Consider the following 9120-nt stretch of genomic DNA (forward strand, 5'->3'; position numbering starts at 1 on the left):
TCCCTCACCCTCAATTCATCAATATATGCGCTCCCCCACCTCAATATTATTCACTGTCCCCCCATCCCACATCCTTAATTCATTATCATTTGATCCCCTCCCAGCAAATTTAATTCATTTTATTAAAATATTTTTTTTTTCCTTACTTACCTCTCATACGATCCCCTGCAATTGCAGGTCCGCTTCTGGTGTCCTGGAGAGTATCACACGTACATGAAGACATCATCACATATGCTTCGTTGCCAGTGCATCACATAAGAGGTGGAGGGACTCCTTTGGAGCTGCACGGCTGTTCAGTGGAGCTCTAGGAAGGGTCCCTGTACTGGCAGGCAGTGCTTTATTATACCCTGGGGTTCGGTTAGTATAAGCACAAGAGGGGGGCTTTGCAAAGTTAGTTATTATATTATTCTCTACAATATATTTCTGCATGTCATCTCTTATAATGCCCTCAAAAACATTGCACAATACTGATGTCAGGCTTACAAGACGGTAGTTGCCTGGATCCACCTTCTTACCTTTTTTAGATATCAGTACCACGTGAGCCATCCTCCAATCCTGTGGCACCACCCCTGTTACAAGAGAGTCTAAGAGTATGAGATACATCAGTTTGTTGATTACTGAGCTTAATTCCCTCAATATCCGTGGATGAATGCCATCTGTGCCAGGGGATTTGTCAATGTTTAATTTGATCAAACATAAACGTACTTCTTCTTGTGTTAAACTAGTTATATCAGGTGGAGAACTTTAATTTTTGCCTGGTTGAATGATCCCTGGAATTGTCAGTTCATTGGTGAACACGGATGAAAAGTGCCTGCTTAAAAGGAACCTGTCACCCCGTTTTTTCCGTATGAGATAAAAATACTGTTAAATAGGGCCTGAGCTGTGCATTGCAATAGTGTATTTTGTGGACCCCGATTCCCCACCTATGCTGCCGAAATACGTTACCAAAGTAGTCGTTTTCGCCTGTCAATCAGGCTGGTCTGGTCAGATGGGCGTGGTGTCTTCCCCCAGATCTTGCTTAGTTTTCCGTTGGTGGCGTAGTGGTGTGTGCATGTCCAAGGTCCCGAATCCACTGCACAGGGGAGTGAAAAGAGCGCAATGTGCGCTATTTCATTGGTGATCGTGGGGGTGGCCATCTTCCTTTGGCCACGCGTGCGCAGAAGCGGCGCTCTGCTGGCCACGGCTTCAGGAAAATGGACGCGGGATGCTGCGCGTGCGCAGATGGAGATCGCGGCAGCCATTTTCCTGAAGCAGAGTTCGCATCTCTGCTTCAGGGAAATGGCCGCCGCGATCTCCATCTGCGCACGCGCGGCATCCCGCGGCCATTTTCCTGAAGCCGCAGCCAGCAGAGCGCCGCTTCTGCGCACGTGCGGCCAAAGGAAAATGGCCGCCCCACCGATCACCAATGAAATAGCGCACATCGCGCTCTTTTCACTCCCCTGTGCAGTGGATTCAGGACCTTGGACATGCGCACACCACTACGCCACCAACGGAAAACTAAGCAAGATCTGGGGGAAGACACCACGCCCATCTGACCAGACCAGCCTGATTGACAGGCGAAAACGACTACTTTGGTAACGTATTTCGGCAGCATAGGTGGGGAATCGGGGTCCACAAAATACACTATTGCAATGCACAGCTCAGGCCCTATTTAACAGTATTTTTATCTCATATGGAAAAAACGGGGTGACAGGTTCCCTTTAATATCTCAGCCTTTTCTTTGTTCTCTATAATTATCTTGTTATTGTCTTTCTTTAGGGGCCGATATCATCAGTTTATTTCGTTTTGGCATTGACAAAATTTTGGGGATTTATTTTAATTTCGCAGGTGATTTGTGTTTCAGTAACTAACTTTGCTGCTTAATTTCTTTTTTATATTTTCTAAAGAGATCTTTATACTTCTGAAATGCTATTTCTATTGGACTACAACTCCCAGCATACATTTCTCCTCTCTGCATCATAAGGGTATGTGTCCATGTTCAGGATTGCATCAGGATTTTACATCAGTAGTTGTAAGCCAAAATCAGGAGTGGGTGATAAATGCTAAAGTGGAGCATACTGATGGAAAATCCTGATGCAATCCTGAACATGGACACATACCCTAAGGGAGGAGGAGCAGCAGAGGAAGGGACTAATTGGCTGAGAGCCTGATCCTGGACAACAGGGGACAGAGACACAGATTGAGTGCTTATCATCCGGCCGCTCAGGGTATGTGCACACGTCAGGATTTCTTGCAGAAATTTCCTGAAGAAAACCGGAAATTTTCTGCAAGAAATCCGCATTTTTTTTTTTGCGTTTTTTTCCCGTTTTTTTCACTTTTTTTTAGCATTTTGCAAGCGTAATTAGCTTGCAGAATGCTAAAGTTTTCCAAGCGATTTGTAGCATCGCTTGGAAAACTGATTGACAGGTTGGTCACACTTGTCAAACATAGTGTTTGACAAGTGTGACCAACTTTTTACTATACACTGTTCCAAATTATTATGCAAATAATATTTCCTCATATTTTCTCTCAATTACCTATCTGAATTGCAGTCATTGTTATTTTCCAGTCATCTACTATTCTAGTATAATTGCAATGTTTTGGAACAAACTGCCTATGAAAACAGTATCTTTTTTAAAACTCAAAATGCATGTTCCAAATTATTATGCACAGCATAGTTTTCAACCTTTTTTTTTTATTTTGAACAAAAAAATGGTCAATTGTGAAGTTATAAGCATTATCAGCTTATTACAAAATGAAATGAAACAGTTTTCAAGTGAAAACTTTATTCTAGGTGATGTTACATTTGCACATAGGACCCCTTGTTTGAAAGAAGCTTCTGAACTCTCTCGTCCATTGAATTTGTCAGTTTTTGGATGGTTTCTGCTTCAATTGTTTTGCATTTGGACAGAATACCCTCCCAGAGCTGTTGCTTAGATGTGAACTGCCTCCGTCATCATAGACACTCCTTTTGATGATTCTCCAGAGGTTCTCAATGGGGTTGAGGTCAGGGGAAAATGGTGGCCACACCATAAGTTTGTCCTCTTTTATGCCCATAGCAGCCAGAGACGCAGATGTGTTTTTTGCAGCATGAGACGGTGCATTATCATGCATGAAAATGATCTTGCTGCCGAAAGCACGGTTCTTCCTCTTGAACCATGGCAGGAAGTGTTGTTTTAGAAACTCCACATCGATTATGGAGTTCATCTTTACCCCTTCAGGGATCATAAAGGGGTCAACAATCTCTCTCCCCATGATTCCAGCCCAAAACATTACTCCACCTCCTCCTTGTTGGCGCCTTAGCCGTGTTTTCATGGGGTGTCCATCCTCCACTCCATCCATCTGGACCATCGAGCGTTGCACGGCACTCATCGGTGAACAAAACAGTTTGGAAGTCAGTCTTCATGTATCGTTTGGCCCACTGCTTGTGTGCAGTGGATAGAGGTGGTCGACAGGATGGTCTTCGCACAGCTGCAAACCTCTGAAGGACCCTGTATGTTGTTGTTCTGGGGACATTGGAGGCACCAGCAGCTTCAAAAACTTGTCTGCTGCTGTGTCAAGGCATTTTTGCAGCTGCTCTTTTAGCCTTACGCAATTGCCTATTGGAAAGAGTCCTCAATTTTTCCTTATCAGCAAGCACACGTGTGTGCTGGGAATCAGCTACATACTTCTTGATTGTGCGATGATCACGATGAAGTGTCTTGGCAATGTTGATTGTAGTCATGCCTTGACCTAAATACTCCACAATTTGTTGCTTCTCAGCAGCCGACACATCCTTTTTCTTTCCCATTTTGGCAAAAAATGTAGGCTGCTTAATAATGTGGAACAGCCTTTTTAAGTAGTCTTGCCATTATTTGGACACACCTGCTAAACTAATTTGCACAGGTATCTGCAATTGCTTTCAGTGATATAAAGAGCCCTGACACACATCACCATCAATGAGTTTAAATGACAAACAAAAAAATTCTAACCTTATCACTCCTAAACTCTTTATGCATAATAATTTGGAACACAGTGTAGATGCAGCCTATGCAGCATCAATAGTAAAAGATAGAGTGTTTAAAATAATAAAAAAAATAAAAAAAATGGTTATACTCATCTGCAGACAGACGATCTCCTCAGCGGCGTCCGTTCCTATAGATGGTGTGTGGTGCAGGATCTTCGATGACGTCGCGGTCACGTGACCGCGACGTCATCGTGGTCATGTGACCGCGACATCATCGCAGGTCCTTCACACACACCATCTATAGGAACGGAAGCGGCAGCATGCACCGCTGAGAGGCGGGAAGACTCCGGGGGCCATCGAAGGTGAGTATATGACTATTTTTTATTTTAATTCTTTTTTTTTTTACCAATTATATGGTGCCCAGTCCGTGGAGGAGAGTCTCCTCTCCTCCACCCTGGGTACCAACCGCACATGATCTGCTTACTTTCCGCATGGTGGGCACAGCCCCGTGCGGGAGGTAAGCAGATCAATGCATTCCTAGGTGTGCGGAATCCCCGCAATTCCACAAATTTAATGAACATGTTGCTTTTTTTTCCGCGATGCGATTTTTTCGCGGAAAAAAATGCAACATGTGCACAAGAAATGCGGAATACACTGAAAATAATGGGAGGCATATGTAAGCATTTTTTTCACGTTTTTTTTCGCGTTTTTATCACATTTTTATAGCGAAAAAACACGAAAAATACTGAACGTGTGCACATGGCCTCAGTGTGTGAGGGGAGAAGATAATCCTGCAGCCATACCACATTTGCAGACTGGCCAGGTTACCAGGAGATGGCTATCGCCACCTGGTCTAACTAAAGAAACGAGTCCGGCATCTGGACCCTACAGTACCACGCTGCATCTCTGTGTGACCCCATGCCTGTTACATCAGGGAGCGAGTTGTTATTGCTGGGACTTGTGGTTCCACTATTGAGGAGTTAATAAGAGAATGGCTGCTAAAGGGATTTTGTTTCTGTTGTGATATTAAAGTGCACTAATGGTTCCTGTATGCATGTCAACATGCGCGGCAACTGGGCCCCATCGTTGGATTGTGTTACTGGCATTGCTGCAGCCATTATTATGCCATTAGTTAGCAGTGCGTCTGCTGTCATTTAAAAGAGAAGTGTAATCATTAATGTTCAAACCTCCTGTAAAAAACATTTTGTACATGTGTATTAAATGTACACATTTTTATCCTGTATAGATTGTGTGATAATATATGTTTTGTTGTTTTTTGTTAGGCCCTATGAATTTAACACCATATATTCCTCTGTAAATAAACCCGTTAATTATTCCAACTTCATCTCTTGTGAGTGTGTATGGAGCATGGGCAGGGGTTCCTGAGTTGACCCCTGGCAAAAGAGGAAGACCCTCCCGTATCCTACTACAGCTCCCAGCAAGATTCAGGTGGAGGCACTGCACCATATTGAGGTGAGAAATACTGGACACCCTGCTTACAGAGGAGGCTTAAAGAGGGATATAAATTTGGCAGATGTCGATGATCAAAAAAGCATCGGTACTTTCCTCCAAAAACACCTTCACACCAGTCTATAGGTTGTGTGGGCAATTGCATGTCAACCAAGACCACTTGTATATGGATCGCCCCCAGGCGCAGGGCAGTGGAGTACTCGGTACCGAGTCCCTCTGTCTCGGTTCTGGGGATGTCACGGTGGCCCGACCCGGTCCGTGGCCCTGCTAAGGGGCGCCCAATCAAAGGTGTAGTTTGTCAAGTGTTCGTGACACCACCTGTGGTGTTCGGTCAGGGTGACCGACGCTGCTAGGGGTCCGCTGGGGTGATGGAATGGCAGCTAGATGTTATACCTTCCCACAGGTGAAGTATGTCCCCAGGGCTTCCCTTGATGAGTAGGTGGTAATGGTGGATGTTGTAAGGCGCGATGAATAATGAGGACACAAAGGTTGCAGTCTCTTTACCTTTTACTGAAGACTTCAACGTCCACAGTCCAGAGCACTGTTCACAGGGCAGGCTAAGTCTGGCTGGTCCGAAGGCACATCCAGAGTTCCCTTTGCAGGTGGAAATCAGTAGCCTTCCTACTAGCGCCTGTGTGTTGTAGTACCTCCCTGCTGAGCACCACGGGATAGTCCTCACAACTCTCGTGTATATTTCTGATGTTCTCTCTCCGTCCCCCAGATGGTATGGCTAGGACGACCCGTATGACGGGGTAGGCCTGGAGCTATTTTATAGGGACCCTAGTGACGCCCCTCTCCCGGAATTTACCTCCGTTGTCTTCATTAGGTATTAAGGTCGGGCAGCCAACTTGGAATTGAACTGTCCTGCCATGTTTCAAAGTAATGCGTAGAGCCAATTACTTCCTCGGTGTTCCGGCCACCGGCTACGCGCCTCAGAAGGATGTTGCCGATCTTAAGGCAGGACTCCTCCTGGTGTTATCTCCTTGTGCTGTGATCTCGTTTCTCACTTCTCCACAATATACTTTGCTTCTTGTCCTTTCTTAGGATGCTGCCGCAATGAGGTGCAGGCGCAGCTCCGTAACGTTCTATCTCTTGCTCTGTCTCTGTCAGGATCCCACCCCTGACAGGGACCTCTGTCTACAGCTCTGATGTTCCTCCTTCTCTCTCTCTGTCTGCCTGACAGATCTTCTCTGGGTCAAACCCAGGTAGCTTTCTCACTAACTTCCTATCCAACCCCCAGTTTTACCCGAGTGTGAGGAGTGGCCTAATAGATAGAACCTTTTGCTCCCCCTGGTGGCCGGAGTGTGAAGTGTAGTGTGTGACTGTGATACCTGGTTAGGTGAACTCCTTTAGTACCATCAGACGTACCATCACTCCCCCTGGTGGAAGAGCGACAATACTGCAATGACCAGGACTCTGGGGCGCTGCACATACAGCTAAAGTAGAATACAAGACACAACGAAAGGACAAGTGCAAGAGACTACAGGTAGTCCTCGACTTACGACATAGATCCATTCTTACGCGGCGTCGTAAACTGAATTTCGACGTAAGTCGGACCATACGTTCATATGGTACTGTACCATAACAGTACAGTACTGCAAACACTTAGCCTATCCAAACACCTATCCTAACACAGTACCCTACATAATTAGGGTGTTATGGTGTGCAGGAGACTCGTTTTCCTCGTGTAACCGGGTACAGTGTACAGTACTGGACTCTATTCTTCCGCCGCTGCACGTAGTTGCACGTAGTTCGACTTACGACTAGTGTTGAGCATTCCGATACCGCAAGTATCGGGTATCGGCCGATACTTGTGGGTATCGGAATTCCGATACCGAGATCCGATACTTTTGTGGTATCGGGTATCGGTATCGAAACAACATTAATGTGTAAAATAAAGAATTAAAATAAAAAATATTGCTATACTCACCTCTCCGACGCAGCCTGGACCTCACCGAGGGAACCGGCAGCGTTGTTTGCTTAAAATGCGCGCTTTTACTTCCTTCCGTGACGTCACGGCTTGTGATTGGTCGCGTGCCGCCCATGTGGCCGCGACGCGACCAATCACAGCAAGCCGTGACGTAATTTTCAGGTCCTGGATGCCTAATTCTAGGCATTCATGATTTTAAAATTACGTTCCAGCTTGTGATTGGTCGCGTCGCGGTCACATGGGCGACGCGACCAATCACAAGCCGTGACGTCAAGGGAGGCAGGAGACGCGCGCATTTTTAAAATTACGTCACGGCTTGTGATTGGTTGCGTGCCGCCCATGTGACCGCGACGCGACCAATGTCAAACGTCAAAGGTCCTGATGCCTATTTCTGCATTCAGGACCTGAAATTACGTCACGGCTTGCTGTGATTGGTCGCGTCGCGGTCACATGGGCGGCACGCAACCAATCACAAGCCGTGGCGTAATTTTAAAAATGCACGTGTCTCCTGCCTCCCTTGACGTCACGGCTTGTGATTGGTCGCGTCGCCCATGTGACCGCGACGCGACCAATCACAAGCCGGAACGTAATTTTAAAATCATGAATGCCTAGAATTAGGCATCCAGGACCTGAAAATTACGTCACGGCTTGCTGTGATTGGTCGCGTCGCGGCCACATGGGCGGCACGCGACCAATCACAAGCCGTGATGTCACGGAAGGAAGTAAAAGCGCGCATTTAAAGCAAACAACGCTGCCGGTTCCCTCGGTGAGGTCCAGGCTGCATCGGAGAGGTGAGTATAGCAATATTTTTTTATTTTAATTCTTTATTTTACACATTAATATGGATCCCAGGGCCTGAAGGAGAGTTTCCTCTCCTTCAGACCCTGGGAACCATCAGGATACTGTCCGATACTTGAGTCCCATTGACTTGTATTGGTATCGGGTATCGGTATCGGATTAGATCCGATACTTTGCCGGTATCGGCCGATACTTTCCGATACCGATACTTTCAAGTATCGGACGGTATCGCTCAACACTACTTACGACGCAAAACCGTGTAAGTCAGAATGAGGCGTCGTATAAAGCGCCGTAACCACGAAGCGACGTAACACGAGACCGTCGTAACCCGAGGATTAACTGTACTAGAAAATGCTGTCAAGACTGCATAGACTAACATTACCCTTACCAATCTTGGCCCTCCTGCTGCCCTTTGTTTAATGACACACAACACACATCAACTATTTTGTTGGACGGGGGTCAGAAGCAGCTTTTATTTAAAATTCAACCATTAAACCAGTTAATCGGCGTCAGCTCGGGAGAAGGCAGCTAGAAAGAGGCAGCTTGCTGCAATGTCTGGCAATGACTAGTAAAATGTTGCAATTTATTTTCAGAACTGGACTTGGCCGTTAATATTATTTGCCTTGAATTGAGGAATACCCAAAATTCTGCAGCTATTTTCCTTTTTTACAATCATCGGTTCAGCTTGAGCCACTCTTCTTCTAGACAGAGTGAAGCATTTGTGCTGTCTGGTAAATCACCCAGAACAGTGGTAATAATAACAGCCCACTGCTCCTTGGCATTGGGTTAAAGACCTAAAGATTCAGCTCAATCATTCCTTCATCTCTCATGTCAAAAGCAAAACAAAGATATGAACAGTTAGCTCTCCGCTGCTCCTAGTGCACCCCAACCAAGCACATTAAATGTATTTCTTTCAGCCACGTTGCTAAATTGCTGCCATATCAGAGGAAAGAGCCTGACATAAAAACCTTGCTGCTGCTGCTGGAAATCGAGAATC

This window comes from Ranitomeya variabilis, chromosome 4 (genome assembly GCF_051348905.1).
Source record: "Ranitomeya variabilis isolate aRanVar5 chromosome 4, aRanVar5.hap1, whole genome shotgun sequence".
NCBI lineage: Eukaryota > Metazoa > Chordata > Amphibia > Anura > Dendrobatidae > Ranitomeya > Ranitomeya variabilis.